We start from the raw sequence: 20,026 nt of genomic DNA on the forward strand, positions 1-20,026 counted from the left end.
CCCCAAAAAGCTGATGTGCAGAGAAAAAAATCCTAATTCCTGTTTCCTTTTAGACAATAGCTCTGTGCCTAACTTTATGGTAACAAGAAGGTGCTGGCACCTAAAGAACTAGAACATTAGAAATCCTCAACCTAATCCTTTAAGGGATATATTCTTGTTCCAACCAGCCTATGTTAAGTAAAACTTATGGAAGAACACTATCTTCCTGAGATTCAAAGAAATTCTAAAATAGACATGTCAGCATGAATTTTTCTTTTTGCCAGAAGTACAAAGATGACAGGAGAAGCAACAACTGCCTGAGCTAATACAAAGTCTAAATTTGATAATGTCTGCATTTTTGACATCCTGGGTTACAGCCTTTTGGATGAAGGCGTGAGAGAGAGACTTTGATCACTCAGGTCTAGCAAAGAGCCATCCCCAGGATGGGCACTTCATGTTGGCAGTTGTGATAAAGAAACCGAAGACCTCGATGAAGAGAGCCGACTTTTAGTTTCTACTCCTACCTTTATTTCTAGCTCTACCCTCTCACCTTTACCTATTCCTTTCAGTTATGCCCTCTTCATTTTCTTTTTCTCTTTCTTCCTCTTTTCTTCTTTTCCTCTTTTCTTTTACATGCATTCACTAACCTGTGCATTCTTTTATGCACCTGGGCTCTGTCAGAGAACAAAGCAAACAAACTGTAAATCTCTACCTTCTTGGAGCTTCTGTGACAGTGGAGGAAAATAAACAATAAAAAAATAAGTATATTATATTGTACATTAAACATGATAAGTTTTTTTTTTGTTTCAGAGGTAGAGTTTAGTGATTCATCAATTGCATACAACACCCAGTGCTCACTTACATCACGTGCCCTCCTTAATGCCCATCACCCAGTTACCCCATCCCCCCACCTACCTCCTCTTCAGCAACCCTCAGTTTGTTTCCTGTAGTTAACAGTCTGTTATGGTTCCTCTCACCCTCTGATTTTGTCTTATTTTATTTTTTCCCTCCCTTCCCCTATGTACATCTGTTTTGTTTCTTAAATTCTGCATGAGTGAAGTCATATGGTAATTGTCTTTCTCTGATTGACTTATTTCACTTAGCATAATACCATCTAATTCCATCCACATCATTGCAAATGGTAAGATTTCTTTCTCTCTCTCTCTCTCTCTCTCTCTCTCTTTTTTTTTTTTTTTGATAGCTGGGTAATAATTCCATTGTCTATATATACCACATCTCCTTTATCCATTCATCTATTGATGGACATCTCAGCTCCTTCCGTATTTTGGCTATGGTGGGCATTGCTGCTATAAACATTGGAGTGCATGTGCCCCTTCAAATCACTATTTTTGTAGATCTGTGACTTTTTTTTAAAAAGGAATAGAGTAAGAGAATCAGGTTTGCATGCAGGAAATGGTTTGAAGTTTTAAAAAGAAAGAGCAAGGTTGGTATCATTTTGAAGATGACATTTGACCAGATGCAGGAAGCAGGCATGTTAATCATCTGTGTATCTGCAAAGTGGCCTCAGTAAAGAAATGGTTGTAACAAAGGTACAAATGAGAAAGACTGCCCAGAGTCTGAAGAATGGCAAATATACAAGAATACCAGAATACCAGAAAAGCTCTAGGAAGAAGAGAGGAAGAGAGAAAGTTAGTGAAGAATGAAGACAACGTTAAAAGTGAAGGAGGGGCACATTGCCTAGAAACCTACAGACCATTGTGAAAACTTCAGTTTTTACTCTTAGAGAGATCAGAGTCTCTGGATGTGTGTGTGTGTGTGTGTGTGTGTGTGTATACTCAGTCTGTATGATAGAAAATTTGAAAGAATATCTGCTAAAGCATAACCTCATCACTTCCCTCCAAAATGTAGAGCCTAAAATACCCAACTTGCCTCCAGAGAATTACTGAGGGCTTATGAATTGAGGACTGTAAGCACCTTGGCTGTAGCTACCTGGAAATCACTAGAGTACATGCACATCTTCCCAGAAAACTTGCTTTGCTTTTGCTGCCCTGTCACCATGTAAGTTACAAGACTATTGCTAAGGCAATGAGCCTGCAAAGAGTGGAAGAAACATGAAAGAACACAGTTTTCAGGAAACATTATGTAGATTCATTTTAAATGGGATGAAATTAGAAATCGTAAGTTGTCATTTTGTCTGATGTGGCTCCTCTATTGTATCCCCACATCTCTTTCCCGTAGAAGTACTCCTAATCTTATATAGGGAAGGTGATGCAGATAGAAAAATATAGAGGGAACCCTTAATTGCTTGTTCACTTTTAATTTACTTATGTGGGCTTTTGTAGTCTGTATTTTTTGTAGTCTTTATTTTTTGTAATCTTTATCCATAGTATACTTACAAATTGCAACTGCTAAATTAGCTTGATATAGGAAAGACAAGTGGTATCAATAAAACTCAAAAGAAACCTGTAATCATGCAGGCTAATGTGGTGAAGTCTAAATTAAGCCCTGCTCTCTCTCGCTTGAGAATAAGAGATTCATGCATTCTTTTTGGGTCTTGGGCTATAGGTTGCTGTGTGAGTGAAGGAAGTCTTGACTAGAAGGAAAAAATGACCCCTTCAGTTGGTACTTTATTTATTTATTTAAAAAGATCTCATCTCTATTTGAGTTAGAGAGAGTGTACAAGTTCATACACGTGAGCAGGGAGAGGGGCAGAGGGAGAAGGAGAGAAAGAATCTCAAGCAGACTCCACCCTGAGCGTGGAGCCCCAAGGAGACCTCGATCTCACTACTCTGAGATCATGACCTGAGTTGAAATTGAAAGCCAGTCTCTCAAGCAACTGAGCCACCCAGGCACCCCTAAATTGGTACTTTAAAAGATTTCTACCTTAATTGAAATGTCACAAATGAAAAATATATTTTTTAATGTTCTACAAATTTTTGGAGTACATTGGCTACTAGGTGATTAAATTAAAAGCTATTTCTACAAAAAGAACCATCTATAAATTAATGTAGTTCTTATCCTTGCTAAGTCTCAATATTTTCATTTGTGAATTTTAAATATAATGTGCATAGTTGAGAAATGTGATATTTTGCTTGATGAATTTAAATCACTGCCTTTTTAAATGCTATTTTCTTTCTTAAACCTACCTGGAAAGTATCTTTTTCAGAAAATAAAAGAGAATAGGAAAAAAAATCAGAACATAAGCCTTAGGAAGATAGGAAAGGATAGGAAATTATTATTATTTTTTTAATATTTTATTTATTTTATTAATGAGACACACACACACATACACACACAGAGGCAGAGGCACAGGCAGAGGGAGAAGCAAGCAGGTTCCATGCAGGGAGCCGGATGTGGGACTCAATCCCGGGACTCCAGGATCAGGCCCTGGGCTGCAGGCGGCGCTAAACCACTGAGCCACCCAGGTTGCCCAGGAAATTGTTTTAATATTCAGATGTATGCTGACCTATTTTTTTTTCCCTAAAATGTTCATAAAAATTGAGGTTGCTCATGTATTTTAAATACTGTATTCCTTAATTTCACTCATTAAGTTATATTTTTGTCTATATTGCCAAGGACAGTGGATAATCCAGTAATTTTTTTGCATTTATTATCAGTTTCATTAAATGTCCAAACACAATGAGCACATTTGATGGGCCTTTGCTGTATGGAGACAACAGGATTTTCATGTTAATTCTTTTCCTTCATTTAACAAAATACTTAAAATCTTATTAAGTCATCGTTCTTATGTCTTCATGTCTTCCTAGCTTTGAAGATATTATAAGTTCCCCTGAGAAGAATATAAAATATGAAAAGTTTATACAATCTACAAATTAAAAATATGAACTCTCCTAACAGTTTATTGATAATTTAATATAATTTAGAGGAGTGTTTATTGAACATCAAGTATTTTTGGTCCTAAATAATCTGTAACATATTAGAAAGTACTTCAACTGCCTTCACTAAAATTTCTCCAATTTAACTTCCCCTCCCTCATACAAACAATTGCCTCCATCTGTTTCCCTCTCTCTATTTGGACATTTTCTTTTAAAATGTATTAAAGGAATTTTTAAAAAATTAATCATTCAGGTCCTTAATCCTTTATGAGCTGATTTTCATTCCCTGTGCTCCATTTAATTTGCTCTTTCTAGGCTCATCAGTGCCTTGTTATTTTCAAAATCCAATAGTAATTATGCCAGTTAACATCTGTCCCTTTGAGACTGTAGATTCTTTTATTAGAAAATCTCTCCTGTTTTGTTTTCTGTGACAATATTCTTCCCATCTTATTTTATTACTAGTTCCAGTCTCTTTTGTTAGAATAACTCTATCTCTGGCATTTGTCTTCTATTTCCTTGTCTCTTTTTTACTTTATATACTTACTGGCCTCAGGTCAGATTTATGATTATAAATCTCTATTTTTACCCTTCTCTCCAAGATGTACCATTGGCATTTCAATCTTAGTATTTTCAAGATCAGAATCTGTGCCATTGAATAACTCTCTAATTCTTCCTTACTCTTTATTCTTATTTTATTACTATTTCTCTGGTATCTTGTCCATACTACTAAATTTAACTTCCACCTTGCTGAAAATGCTATGTTTCTAAAAGATAGATCAACTTTGCAAACTCTGTTTATATATATTATTTTGATGATCTTTACTACAAAATCATCCTATTCAAATAACTATGTTGTGGCAACATTATTCTAATATAACTTTCTAACTATTTCTTGCCATTTTCTAGGCAATACTCCATGTTTCTGACTTTCCCTTTGAGTACTCTTTACTTTTAGCCCTTTATTAATGATGTTTATTTTTCTGGAATGTATTTATAACTCTCTTCTGCTGGAAATTTGGAATATTGAGTTAATTAATGCTATACTTTTAGAAAAGTTCTTCCTACACAATACATGTTCATTTAAGTACCAGCAAGTAATATTGTTGTTACATATATAGTTATAGCCATGGTCATAATGATAATAACAGTTCAATGTCCATTTTTATAGTAATCACTCTTTAAAAGCCCAGCTACAACCTTTCATATCCTGTTTTCTTTCTTCTAATGATCTTTCCTTATTTTCTCTAAACAAAGCTACCTCATTATTATTTCCATCACAATTTGACTGTATTAATATACCATTTATAAATTTCATATATAACTAAGAAATTTAATAACGATATATGTACATATATATAAGAAGAGGAAAGTACACTCTTGAGATGTGAGGGCAAGTGAGCTCCAGGAATTGCTGCACTCCTTGGGGTTTAGGTTCCTATCTTTTATTCACAGTTGTTAACAAAGGGGTGGGATATTCATTACTTGCATGGATTTCTTGGAAGCAGGGTTACAGGCATTTTCTTCCTTATTTGGTTAGGGATTTCCTGTCATGGTACCCTTTGGGAAGAGATTTTAGTATGTTAATGTGGTATAATGAAGGAATAATGTAAACTTTGGCCTACTTTGTTGGCCATCTTGGGCCTGTCTAGTTTGATTTGGTTTCTTGTGGCTTTTAGAATGCTGCCAGGACAGGCCTCTGACTTCCTCATGGTTGGCCATGACTTCCTCTTTGCTGGCCTTTAGGCATCATGTTAGAACCTAACTAACTTCCTACTCTAACAATAATAACCTAAAATAGGTACTGTTATGATGTGAGCACTGGTATCATCTACACAAATAGTTAATTTAGTAAGTTTGGATCCATATTCACATTGGGGACCCAAATCACCACTGAACACCCAGAAGAATGGAAATAGATAGAAAAGATGATGTGTGTAAGTGTTTTGCAAATAAATTTTCTCAATTACATTGATTTCCTTCTGCCCCCTGTAACATTCTGGTTCTTTTAAAAGCTTTAATTAATTTGTTATATTCATTATCCAAGAAACATTATTCTTTAAAAGGGGCACATTAGAATTTAAAAGAATTGTGAGTTGAAACATTACTGACAAAGCTAAGTTTCCCTTCATCCCTATTACCATCCTCGGTGATCTTGCCTATCATAAATAACCACCAATAAGAAGTGAGTACATATCATTTCAAATGTCTTACTATACTTCTTATATATATATTTCTCTGCCATGTACATATATGTTTAGGTATAGGTACAAGTGTAAGTACAGACGTATATATATCCACTGTATTAGTTTTATAACACTGTTATAACAAATTATACAAATTTAGTGGTTAATCACAGCACAAATTTATTCTTATAACCTTTTAGCTTAGCTGTCTGGCACAGTCTCACTGGGCCAAAATATGTGTGTCTGCAGGTCTGCATCCCTTCATAGAGGCTCTAGGACAGAACTCATTTTCTTGCCTTCTCCAGCTTCTAGAGACTGCCCACAGTCCTTGGCCATGATTCTCTTCCTCCTTCTTTAAAACCAGCAACATTACTTTTATCTACCCATTTCACAGTAACCTCTGCCTCTAACCTCAGACTGAAAAGATTCTGATTAGATTGAGTCCACCTGGATAATCACTTCTTGAATTCTGTAACTTAATCTCACCTACAGAGTCTCTTTTGTCATGTAAGGTAACATATCCACAGCTTGTTGATGATTAGGTGGTGGGTATCTCTTAGATACCACTTTCCTGTCTACCACATGCAAACATAATATTATTTCAAATTAAGTGACAGGAAGTTTCATTGCAAGTCTCATGGCTTCTATTTTATTTTACTTCTGTACAGTAGAAACTAATACCACCTGCTCAGTATATAAGAAACTATTGGGGAAGCAGTCTTGAGGAGAATTGAATGGTTTTGTGTGTGTGTGTGTGTGTACATAGGAGATGGAGGTTATGGGGACATATATATAGGGCTCAATGAAATGGATTGATATGGGAATAAAGAATATGTTTGGAAAGACAGCTTGGCATTCTTCTGAAGAGTAAGAGGATGCGAGCCAAAAGACCTCATAGGGTTTGAAAGTGCAAGGAAATATGTATTTGGTGACTTGAGGCTGTGATTTGAATAAGCTTTGTGTTTTCGAACATACCACTTTCTTTTTTGTTTGTTTTCAAAAATCATTTCAGTCCCAGAAGTGTTTGAGAGTCAGGCATCTCGTTTGGCCCGTATAAGTACTGCTGAGGCATTTTATGAATGACACTGGAGCATGGATTATCTCTCCACTAGAATCACATGCCAATTATTTTTTTCCCCATAAGCTTTTTTTTTTTTTTTTTTTGGTTTTTACTTAGATAAGATTAGTAAAATCTGTTTCCAAAAAAAAAAAAAAAAAAAAGACTTTGAGATCCTACAAAACTATGTGTCCATTTTATAGCACCTAAAATGATTCTTTAGATAAAAGAAACATCATTTATTATTATTATTACTATTATTATTATTATTATTTCTAAAACCAAAGACACTTCTTGGATTTCATTCAATGGTCTGTGCTGGTTTGATAAAAGAAATAATATTAAAATACTCTGGACACTTATTGTGGCACAAATAAATGTGCCATGTCTTTTCCAATTATCTTGTTTACTGTGATACTGGCTCATTTCCATAAGTTATATCTTATACTGAAGTTTTGGAGTTAATATCCCTGAAAATAATACTGATAAAACAATGTAACAAAATATCTCACTAAGAGTATAGGAATCCTCTTTCATAAATATGGATAATACTTCATTGCAAGACTAGTTTTTAGAGATTGTGAGTCCTCAAGAGACATGACAAATTTTTATGTCATTGGATTTAACCTATATGCTTAGTGTTTAATTTGATTTTATAAATAATAAGTGATGAGCTATGTTGAATACTCTACATTTTCCAATAATATCTATTGTTTAATCTTTAATATTGTTTACTTATTTGGCTATGCTTCAAGTGCTCTGTTATATTTTATAGCATCTTATTTTTGGAAATCAAACATGTGTGTCTAATCTGACAGGGCACCTTAAAATACAATGTTTAGAGCCTGATAAGTAGAAGTAATTATTTCTGAGTTGGAAATCAGTCAAGTCTAAGGCCATCTTTATCAAGATACTTCAAAGGAAGCCCATAATAATGAGAGAGAATAGGCAATTATAGTACATCACGTAATATTACACCTATCACTCTTTCTGATCCAAGTAATATTTATCTACATTGGATGATTTCAGTTACATGACACAGTTGGAGCTGAATTCTTTTGCTAGTCTAACTTGGCAATGCATGTTCCAGAAAGATATATGGTGTAGTGAAAGAAGATGATTTAGTAAGACAAGACATTTTTCCTCTCTGGACTTTTTGCTACATGAAAACCTTGTCAGTTTGACATTTGCTACTTTTGCTTTATGATTTTGTTCTATTTTCTCTTCTTCCCATGCCATCTTTATCAAACTACTAAAACACGTTTTGCTAAATACTCCAGATGGGGTAATACCATACCTAGTTCCTCGATAGAAACTAGGAAAATTGACAAGCCTCTATTCTTTATATGGCCCCACATTTTGAACATTGTATAATTCTCCCTTTGCCCATAACTGTATTATTATTACTGATTATTTATGTTTTTTTCTAAACTCCCAATCCCACAATTGAGTTATATCCAATGTGTGATAGAACAGTAGATACTAAAATTATATCTGCTGAATGATGAATATTTGTTTCTAATTTCAGTGTATCAGAAGAGGATACTTTTATTTTAGCACAGAAAATATAGGTACTACATACACTGTATGTGCATGGGATGTACTTAGGGGGAGAATAAACTTAAATTAAGTCTTTTGTTTTGAGCATGCTATGAATTAATCATCCAGTGTAGATAGAATCTCAATAAATAGAGAATGAGAGAATGCACATATGTTGTTTAATAGACCTAACTTCTTGAAAGATGAAAGGGATGCTGACTATAGAGTAACTCCAACAACTCAGTTTTGATTAGTTATAAAAGTGTTAGAGACTTCAGCTTTGATTAATGGCAGGCACGATGCCTCGCAGAAATTCTCCCATTCAGAACACCTATAACACATCAAAGAAGTATCAATGTTGTAAAATATCACCCAGCTAAGGTCCAAAAAGATGGACATAAAAGGGGAGCCAAGATAGAAAGCTTAACAGACAAGAGGATGGATACTTTTGACAGCTTTGCAGGAGTAGGAATATAAAAATTAGAGTGTAGGGCTTGCGGGGGTGGGAAAGGAGATGGCTTGCCTAGTAAAGTACTCTGCGTTTTAGTTGGGACCATGAAATACTGCAACTAGAAAAAAATTAGCTGAAAGTAGGTTGTCATTTGTCTACTTAGAAGGAAAATAAATAATCAGAACAAATAATTGTTCTATAGAATCTTAGATTAGATCCTGAAACTGAAAAAATTTTTTAAAAAAATCCTGAAACTGAAAAAAGAAAGCATTAGTGGAAAAGCTGAAGAAATTAAATTAAAATCTGTAATTTAGTTAACAGTATTATAAAAAAAAAACAACAGTATTATGCCAATGTTAAATTCTTAATTTTGTAATTATACCATGTTTATAAAAGATGCCACTATTTTGTTAACTTGGCTATATGGAATTCTTTGTACTAACATTGCAATCACTAAACAAAATATAGTTTGTGTAATTAGGTTAATATTAAGCATAGTAAATCTACAGCAAAAAAGAAATTCTATACAGAAGAATATTTCATAATAATAAATTATTCCATTCTCCAATATAAAGTTTCTCAATTTGAATGCACATGCTAATGTTGTCTGATAATATATGACAAAGGAAAGAGTTGGGAGATGCACAAGGTAAAGTAGAACAACAAATTATATCTGCTAAATGTAGAAAGAAAGGCATAATGACAAGAAGAATATGGAGTAGTAAAATGAAAATGTAAAACAATCAGCAAACAAGTTGTTTCTGTGAAAAATATAACACAATTTATAAAAACTCAAGCAAATATAGCAATAAAACATAAGAATAAGCACAAATGACCAGTGTCAAAAATGAAACAGTGGATATAAATACAGAATCTAAAGATATTGAAAAAATAGAGGATATTACTAATATCTCCATAGTAATGTACATGACAATGTAGAGAAAATGGAAAAATCCCTAAAGATAAAAATAACTTACCAAGAACTGATACCAAATGAAATAGAAAAATTGAAGTCTCATTGTTATTAAATGAATTCAAATACATAATAGCTATCTATACTTATTAACTATCTATAATTAACATCTATCATAAACTCGATTCCAAAATATGAAAAGTTCATTATAAAAAAGGGAAGTTATGGTCTCAGTGTCAGGTAAATAATCAAAGATCTAAGTAAAAGTAAAATGAATGCAGCATCTTAAAGGGATGAAACCTCCTCAATTCAGTGATAAAAATTTTAAAACAGAAAACTTAGAAAAAAATTTCTAAATCTGCTGAGTAACAACAAATATTCCTAGAGCACAATAACATTTTTAAAAGTTAATATTGCAAACTTTTCTTTTGAAATAGATAATAAGGAAAAATGTCTACTTTTAACATTTCTATTTCACACATCTTAGTCATTATAATACAAATGGGCAGATTTAATTTTTTGAAACATTTAAAATGCATTTTGGAAGCAATATCTCCCACTCCACACAGTCTTACAAAACCTTAAAACTCCTCAATCATTGTATGAATGCATGTTCTCCTCTCCTTTGAACTGATAGGATTTTGCAGTAACCATAACCAATAGAATATAGTGAAAGTGATATTTTATGAATCCCAAGACTATGTCAGAAAAAAAGCCATGCACTTTTTCCTTGTTTTTTTTTTTTTTTTTTTTTTTTTTTGTATGCTCACTCTTGGAACCCAGCCATGATTCTAGGACTAAGTTCAAGTAGTTCGTGGAGAACACTATGTGAGGAGAAATTGGGCTTCTAAAGCCCCCCCACCTGTTTGCAGCCGAAAACCAGCACCAAGTTGCTGGGTATCAGCGAAACACTTTGAAAGTGAATCCTTCAGTTGCCACATACTAGGAACTTCCCCAGCTTGGGATGCATTGCCAAAGAAACACCAAAGCCCTGATAAAATTTAAGATATCTGGGCAAAAACAGTATTATTTTGATCTATTAATTTCTGTGTAGATTTTTATGCAGCAGTGAATAACTAATATCACAAAGATTAAAATTCATGAATATTGTAGACATTTTAATAACGCCTATTCAAACTTTATCTGAAATAATAGTTGACTTTAACACAAATTCTATCTATGAAATACTCAAATTGTAAAATCAGGCAGTTTTAGATTACTTATAACAGTTTTTTTTTTCTTTGTATTTACCACATTATAGTTAAGTGTGCTTATCTATTTATTTAAAAAATATAAGTCACAGAAGACACAGATATTCACAGCCACATTTGTGACCCTACTGAGGTCTAGATAAATTGAAGAATATAAAATAAAAGTGGGAGAAATAATGATATATTGCTGACCATAAAGCCCCTAGATATGTGGAAACAGCTTTGTTACCACTAATAGCCTGGGGGAAATCAAATTGAAATCCCATAATAAATCTCTGCAAAGTATGTTTTCATTGCTAACCCTACAACCCAATAATTCCCAACATTTTGACTGTGATAGATCACTCCTATGATTGCCAACTTTGAATCTTAACCTTTAGGGGATATTAAATTACTATTCCAGTGATGTTTTGTAAAGACTTTCTCAATACAGTTATCATGATATTATTTTTGAAATATTTTTTGAATGAATTAAATGAGATTTGTATGAGGGACAATGAGGGGCAGTGAAATAAGCAATTTTGATGCCAAATAAGCCTAAATTTAAATCCCTGATTTTCAGGGCACCTGGGTGGCTCAGTTGGGTAAGCCTCTGCCTTCCGCTCAGGTCATGATCCCAGAATCAGGCTGCTTGCTCAGCAGGGGGAGGCTACTTCTCCCTCTGCCTCTGCCCCTGCTCTATCTCCCTCACTCTTTCTCAAATAAATAAAATCTTAAAAAAAAACCCTGATTTTCAAGGCATGTAATATTTTAATACTATTATTATATTTGGAGCCAGGACAAAGTTTAATCATTTTTCTTACTGCATGGTGAAATATTATCTGTTTATGCCAAATCCCATTTTATTACCCTTATGACACATTTCATTTTCTTTTCTCTCTATTCACCACTCTCACCCCACCCCACTGCCCATAGGAAATAGTTCTAGGCTGCTGGATATGGACTTTTGAGCTTGTATGTAGCTTTTAAAAACATATAGTTTTAAAAATATATTTATCGTTAATTTATACAGATTTACAGAGTTGGCACTCACCTATATATTTTATTTTGTTTTGAATGTTTCCACTAATCACTATTTTTAGATCCTGTGTAGCCTAGAATGTATACCTAGTTTATTGTTTTTAACTCTTTTCCATGGTATACATCTTCCTCATATTTATCCATTTGAAATCTAGATTGTCTCTAATAATTTGCTATATTATGATTAAATTATTGATATAATGAATATCTTCACATATGTTGCATGGTCCTTAATGAGAATTCCCATATGAGGATTTCTTTGAAATATAAACTCAGGAGTTATTATTATTGGATCACCTGGTGTATACAAATTCAGTTTGATGAAATACTGTCAGACTGGCCTCAAGAGACGATTTTTTTTTTTTAAGATTTTATTTATTTATTCCAGAGAGACACAGAAAGAGAGGCAGAGACAGAGGCAGAGGGGAAGCAGGCTCCCCACAGGAAGCCCAATGTGAAATTCAATCCTAGGACCCCAGGATCACGCCCTGAGCCTAAGGCAGACACTCAACCACTGAGCCACCCAGGTGCCCCAAGAATAGATTTTTTATTTTTTATTTTTTTATTTTATTTTATTTTTTTTAAGAATGGATTTTTAAATGAACTTTCCCACTATTGTAATTAAGGAATCCTATTTCTCACATTTCTGCCAATAGTTGCCATTACATTACTGAAAGATAAAATATAATCCAAAAGCTGCATTTTACTTCTAATCTCCTAAAGTATACCCTTAAAAGGTAAATATTATGAATTGATCATTATCACAGGATATAATTTTAATATATTTTAGACGTATTTCTAACCTCCCAACGTGAAAGAATGTATCATTAGGTTACTCAAGTCCACAATTTAAGATTAATCACTTATTTTGTATTTGTTAGAAGTCTTTCATTTGCAAATATAAGAATATAAGACTTAGTAACACTAGCTTTAAGAATGTGCAAAAATTATTCCAGAGTTAGATGACACAAAAAGTTTGATCTGATGATTCATTCTTACTCATCAAAGACCTCTTTTGCTTGTGTCTTATTTGACTTTTCTTCTTATTTTTTAAAAAATTTATGAGTTTAACGTGAAATCTTAAAAAATACAAATAGAAGGAAGTCCATGTTCTTTCATATTGTACAAAAAAGTAGGAGTAGAACCAAAAGTAAATTAAACATTATCAAATTTGTTTACACCACTATCTAGTTCTACAGACTATTATTCAAATAACAGAAGAAAGTAGATAGTAATTCAGGATTGGGAAAGTGATAATAATTTCCAAAACCCTTTCCTACCATGTTTACTCTACACTCTACAGTTGTGCTCACAGAGATAACTTCTTTTGCTTCTCCACTGTGCAGGAATTCAGCTGTACATAAAGTTGAAATTATGTTTCAGTATGCCAAAATACATTTTATATATTTGATTCATTTGCTGAATTAGGCCTCTTATATCAGTCATCCTAAATTAAGCCAACTGATGTCTACCATCTACCTTTCTAAAGTATATGAGCTGTGTAAAAGTGGTAAATACAAAATTGACAATCAGAGTAAAACAACAGCAAAGAAAGGTAAGTGGATGTGGAGAACAGGAAGAGCAAACATTTTCAAAAACAAGAAAAATTATGTACTTCCAGCTCACTTAAAACAGTTTAATCCCTTATAAGCAAATAACAATTTTCATAAAATGTAGACAAATCTTTAAAAAATTACTTCTGCTAATATTTTCACTACAACCATTATTTATTAAAAATAAAATGTATGCTTTATCAAATTAAATAATTTTGAGATTCATAAAGGTTATTGTTTTGCCCCCCCCCCCTTTTTAAAGTCTTTTTTCTTTTTTTTTTTAGGACTTTATTTATTCATGAGACCCAGAGAGAGAGAGAGAGAGAGAGAGAGAGAGAGAGAGGCATAGACATACAGGGAGAAACAGGCTCCATGCAGGGAACCTGATGTGGGACTTGATCCCGGGACCCCAGGATCATGCCCTGGGCCGAAGGTAGGTGCTAAACCACTAAGCCACCCAGATGTCCCTATTTTGCCCCTTAAATGTCTTACTTCCATATCTACGCTCATGTAAACATGTTTCATAATATAAACAGATTTTGTGAGCACAGTTTGTTAAAAGTTTCATAATTTCACAAAATAAACATTTATCATTCTGTAACATTCTTTTGTTTTCATGAAATGATATTTTTTGAACCTTTCTCCATGCTAATGCATAGAGATTTAAGTCATTAATTTTAGAAGGTGTATAATTGTATTTTTGCATCAGGGGCTGGAATTATACATTTTAGCAGGAGCGTGTGCTAAAAGAAAGTAAATATTTTTTTTTAAAACTTGGCAGTAGGAGAGGGGGCAAAGAAGAATGATCACCCTTTTATAGCTTCCAAGAAATTAGTAAGTCCCCAAATCCCAGGAAGTGCCTATCAATTATCTCAATTGCAGATTATTAACAAAAGCTCACGTGGAACTTGCTTCATGCTTCACATCTGTTCAGTTGTTTATCTCTTCCAGCAGAGAATAATTTTTCCCTTTCTCTTTTTCTTTAGATATTACACGTGTTTTTCATTGTGGAATCTAAATGAGAACCCTGTTCACAAGGCTGTATGGGAAATACAGTCCATTCCTGGAGATATAATTAAGAGTTGACAATGTTGGAGATGAAGATGAGTATCACTAGAGAGTCAACAATGCAATATGCTCCATGTCATAGTAGCATAAATTATCCACCCCTTCCTGTACTGGTGGACATTGAGATTACCTGTTGTTTTTTTTTTTTAATTAATGGTGTATTCAAAATAAGCATTAAGTTACATACCATTAATTTAATTGGGTCAAATGATATTACTTTTCTGCTCCAACATATATTTCACACAACACAGAGATTTAAAATAGGAATGTTAGGACGCCTGGGTGGCTCAATGGTTGAGCATCTACCTTCGGCTCAGGGTGTGTTCCCGGGGTCCTGGGATCGAGTCCCCCATCGGCTCCCTGCAGGGATCCTGCTTCTCCCTCTGCCTGTGTCTCTGCCTCTCTCTCTCTCTCTCTGTGTCTCTCATGAATAAATAAATAAAGTATTTTTTAAAATAGGGATGTTATTAAGTAGAGTATAATGAGTTACTAATTTTTGAGTCACCTTTGGGAGACTGAAATAAATTAGCACATATTAAAACTATTGCACTAGAATGCCATCTTTATTTGACATGAAGTGTATTTTTTTCTAAAAGAAACATTTTAAAACTTTAAAAATATGTATAGACATATTCAAAAGAGTGAAAATTCCCTTCTTTATTATGTAATATGGGACTAATTTAATATCCGGGTGTAATAAATTGGTCCTGACTGATCACTTTTATAGCCTTCATTTTTTGCAACAACTCAGGAATCTGTCCATTCTTCTGATCCCTGTAAATTGTCATATTTCTTATTATCACTGGGTCTACCTCTAGGACACTATCTTCTCTGCATACTCTCTTCAATTCTCCTACTTTAATTTTCCAGAAAGCCATACAAAAAAAATTTATACTATACACAGTAAATGGCATTCAGAATGCAAACAAAAAGGACTTTAATCCCAAAGTATAGAGACATTCTTTTCCCTTAGGATTCAGAGGACTGATCACCCTAGGGAGCATGCAGGTTGCTATTATTTACATAAAGGGGATTAACAGTAATATAATGCTGGTTTAGTTAAAAAAAAAAGAAACAAAGCACAAAATCTTTTTAAATAAATAAATTTGCTCTAAACTACTGGAAAGTTCCACAAATCAAATGAAAACCTGGAAGGTTGTTTTGTTTGCCATTCTGTTCTTATTTTTAGATATGAGTGTTTTGACAGATCTCTCAAACTTTAAAATGATACCATCTAGCAAAAGAAGTGAAAGTGCATCCCCAAGGGTGTTTGCTTTTATTAAGTTAAATAATGTAAAAGTGTTCATTCTTATTTGCAAACAACAATGACAACTTTGGTAACAGGATAAAGTAGTTCTGAAAATTCTACAAATTCTTCAGTGTCCATATTTTATATTCATAGTTTACTCAGATCACCAGAGAGTAATATTCTAATATTGTATTATTGAAAGAGTGTGGTGTACAGACTCAGGAGACCTGGTTTTGCATTCTGGTTCTCCTGTTCACAAGTTATAAATTTATCCTTAAACTTTTATAATCTTTATTTTGTCTTGTCACTTCTGAAATGTGAATAATAATACCTATGCAAGTGTTGTGAAAATAAAATAAGATGTTAGTGAAAAAAATGGGTAGGAACTATAACGGACTAAGTCATTTATCATGCTCTAAATATGTTTCATAAAATCCACAATACGTTTATTGATAATATTCTAAATTAGAAACAACTTTTAGGACAAGATGCTACAAGTGATAGTTGATATTTAAAAAGATTAAAAGGTAACCTAGAAGTAACATCATGAAAAATGGCAGAGTGGGAATTTCCTAGTGTTACTTTTTTTCCACGGTAACAACTAATAAGTCAGAAAAAAAAAAAAAAAACTCTATGAGAATCAACTGTTTTGGAAATCTAGAGCCTGATCACATAGTTACAGCAACGAAGGGAAGGCCCAGTGAAGGGAGAGGCTGTTGAACTTTGGTAAGAGAGCAGTGGACATGTTTTTATCCCCCATTTCTAACTCTTGCTGTGGCTGGGGGATGAAAGCCTGAATTTCTAGAGCATCTGGTGTGATTAGGGTGGATAGTAAGGACTTTGTCCTCCAGTAATTTGGATGTGTGTGTTTTGATTGGTCTGCTGGTTCCCCAAATGATTAACACAGATGATGGTCTTTGATTCATTTCCCTAAGGATGGCTTCCCCAATGATATCTATTCCAAGTATTTTTCCTAGAATTGTTTTTTTTTTTTTTTTTAAGATTTTATTTATTTATTCATGGCAGACACACACACAGAGGCAGAGACACAGGCAGAGGGAGAAGCAGGCTCCATTCAGGGAGCCCGACGTGGGACTTGATCCCGGGTCCCCAGTTTCACGCCCTGGGCTGAAAGAGAAACTAAACCGCTGAGCCACTCGGGCTGCCGTCTTCCTAGTTTTTGATCCAGAAATTTAAGGAAATATGTATCAGGTCACGAGCTGATCACAGAGATAATAGAAAGCAAACAGTGACCAAACAGGAAAAGGAACACAAAGTTTGCCAATAGTATGGAAAAATAACTAAAAATGGTTGAATAGAGTACTCAAAAAGAGGAAGAAAAGTAATCTCTGAGGTGCGGGAGATCTGATCTTTAGTGTTGTAATATCCTACTCAAAATCTTCCATTCTCAACAAAAAAATTTACAAAGAAATTGGAAAGTTTAGTTCATTCGCAGGAAAAAAATAATTTGAAAAACCTATCCTGAGACAGCGCAGGTTGGAATTACTAGTAAAACACATTAAATCAATTGATTTAACCAGCTAAGGAAAACCATGGACAAAGAACTAAAGGAAATCAGAAGAACAGTGTATGAGCAAATAGGCAATTTAAAATAATATAGGGGCAGTAATTATTAAAATTGTTTAAAAATTATAAAGCCAGATTGAAATTCTGAAGCCTAGATTTTTTTTTTAAAGATTTTATTTATTTATGACAAACACACAGAGAGAGACAGAGAGACAGAGAGGCAGAGACTCAGGCAGAGGGAGAAGCAGGCTCCATGCCGGGAGCCCGACGTGGGACTCCATCCCAGGACTCCAGGACCATGCCCTGGGCCGGAGGCAGGCGCCACACCGCTGAGCCATCCAGGGATCCCCCTGAAGCCCAGATTTTATAAAATACAATAGCCCAGATTAAAACAAAAATAGAAGGGTTCTACAGCAGATTTGAGTACAGAGAGGAATCAAAGAACTTGAAAAGGCAGTTAAAATTAATCAGTTTGAGGAACAAAGAAAACTAGGAAGAGCGCAAGGGACCTGTGAGACACCATCAAACACATTGATGTAGGACTATCAAGAAAAAAAGAGAGAAAAGGACACAAAAATACTTGAAGAAGTAGTGGCCCAAAACTTCCCCAAATTTGATGAAATGCAAGAGTGTTTGATGAGAAACAACGATCAATCTTATTTAGGATCCTTACATGTGACATGTGGCTTTTTTCTTGTTGCTTTCAAGATTTTTGTTTTGTCTTTGTCTTTGAAATTTTCACTATTTGACTATTTTGACTATAATAGTCTTAATTTAAATCTCCATCAGTTTATCCTCCTGGAGTTTTTGAGCTACTTGGATGTGTAGACTCTTGCATTTCATCAAAGCTGAAGAAGTCTTTAATAGATCTGCCCTAAGTGAAATGCTAAGAGGAATCATTCAGACTGAGAGTGACACTACTATACAGTAAGTCAAAGCATGTGAAGAATATTATAACAATACACAGGCAGATAAAAATGCAAATATAGTTTTCATCTGTAATTCCTATTTTTATATGATTTAAAATACAGATGCATAAAACAATCCTTATATATCTGTGTTAATCAGCACAACATACAAAGATGTAATTCGTGACAAATACAAAGATAAATGGGGGAGGAGAGCTATATGAGTATTTGTATAGTATTGAACTAGTTGGAATTATACAAACTAGGTTGTTATGCATTTAAGATAATTGTAATTCCCTAGGTAATCACTAACTAAAACAAATATACAGAGAGGAAAAAAATGTAAACAACTAAAAAATATATATACAGAGAGGAAAAAAAGTATGTTACAAAAGTAACCAACTAAATACAAAAAAAAGAGAGTCAATAATAGAACTGAGGAATAAAAACATAAGGCACAGAAAGCAAATAACTAAAATATATGAGTATGTCCATTTTTAGTCTTTACCTTAAATATAAACAGATTAACTAATTAAAAGGTAGAGATTGGCAGAATGGATTTTAAAAATTATATACTGTCTACAGAGACTTATTTTAAGGGGACACAAAAAGGTTAAAAGTAAAGGATGGAAAGAGTTATTCCATGAAAATATTATCTAAAAGACACCTATGGTGACTTTATTTTTATCAAACAAGAGAGATTTTTAAGTAAAAAAGATGTACAAGAGGCAAAGGACATTATATATTGATAAAATATTTGACCTATCAAGAAGATATAACAGTTATAAATATATAAGTTACAGTTACAAATCTAACAGCAGCCCCTCAAACTATGTGAAAGCAAACATTGACAGAATTAAATGGAGAAATAGTTCTACAATAACAGTTGGAGACATTGATGTCCCACATTCAATATAGGATAGAACAACCCAACAGAAGATTAATACGGAAATAGAGGAACTGAATAACATTACAAATCAATTAGATATAAGATGCATATATACAGAACACTCCACCGAGTAACAGCAGAATGCACATTCTTAAGTGCATATGGATGTTCTCCAGGATAGATCATATGTTATCCCACATACAAGTCTTAACACAATTACAAAGCTTGAAAGCATACAGAGTACCTTTTTGGACCTCAATGACAAGGAATCAATAATAGAAGAACATTAGAATATCCCAAAATATATGGAAATTAAGCAACACACTATTAAATAAAGGAATCATAGAGGACACTAGAAAATACCCGGAGACAAATGAAAACAAAAAGCAAACATACTAACATTGACAAGATGCAGTGGAACAGTGCTCTGAGTGAAATTTATAGCTGTAAATGACTACATTTAAAAAAAGAAAAGTTTCTCAGGTCAATAAACTAACTAAAATTTAAACACCTACAAAAAGAAGGGCAAACTATATCCAAAGGTAGCAAAGAAGGGCATTATGGTTAGACAGAAGAAACACTAAATATAGATGAGCAACAGAAAAAAATCAATGAAACCAGAAGTTGGCTTTTGGTTTTTATCCATATCGTGTGAGACATTTATATATATATTACTCAGCCA

The sequence above is a fragment of the Canis lupus genome, chromosome 29, assembly GCF_011100685.1.
Source record: "Canis lupus familiaris isolate Mischka breed German Shepherd chromosome 29, alternate assembly UU_Cfam_GSD_1.0, whole genome shotgun sequence".
NCBI classification, from domain to species: Eukaryota; Metazoa; Chordata; class Mammalia; order Carnivora; family Canidae; genus Canis; species Canis lupus.